Raw genomic sequence first — 912 nt, 5'->3', positions numbered from 1 at the left:
TAAAACAATTTTAGGATATTTTGGGAACAGTTTCATCATAAAACACTGAAGCCATATATTTTTTCAATACATGCAAGTACTCCTAGGTACTTCTTGGAAAACAATGAGTAGAAACTCAAATACATTCTTAAAATGCTTTCTTCACAAATATTGCAAATGACAGGACAAGGAGCTTTTTTATTCCCCTAGAGTGGGACATCAGAAAGCATTGGTTTTAAATCATTAACAATATTTCCTGAGGGAGAATATAGACTTCCAGCCTGTGCCAGAATTCCGCATTACTACCCAAATTCAAAGATTAAGGGTGTGTTTTGCCCACATCCTACATTTTTGGGAACTCTAGCCCTGCCATTATGTAAGGTCTACTGAGAAGGATAACATGACTCTTCATCAGCAAACCCATATTCTTATCCATTATATATTTAAATATGTTCTTTGTTCTTTATTCAAAATGACAGATTATCACTCAAATTAACACACATCTATTTATGCCTGCTCTTATAAATGGTAGCACTTCCACAAGACAGAAGAATCTCTTGGAATGACCAGTATATTTGTTTCAATCATCTGCAGAGCCATAAAATGGGAAGGATCCAGAACAGGGGAGTAGCTGTTTTTAAATATGATATAGTTTTCCTCCCAGACCACTATCGAGAGCCTAGCACACTGCTGTATAGTATGGGCCTTTGTTGCGGCTTATATTTCCCACCTGTATTTCTTTTTCTTTTTCCAGCAACACTCTGTCTTTGTGCCAACTCCTAAATAACCATAAATTTTGTCCTTATAAACCTTAATGAATGCTTGGCCAAGATGCTGTAACTATTGGCTTCTACATTGGAGCATAAATGGAAAGGGAAAAAAAAGTGTGCACTGTGAAAAACTGGATAAAATGGAAAAAAGATCACAGCAAAC

This window comes from Pteropus alecto, unplaced genomic scaffold (genome assembly GCF_000325575.1).
Source record: "Pteropus alecto unplaced genomic scaffold, ASM32557v1 scaffold21, whole genome shotgun sequence".
In the NCBI taxonomy this organism is placed as follows: domain Eukaryota; kingdom Metazoa; phylum Chordata; class Mammalia; order Chiroptera; family Pteropodidae; genus Pteropus; species Pteropus alecto.
The sequence above is the reverse complement of the archived record's forward strand: the minus strand, read 5'-3'. Positions refer to the sequence as shown.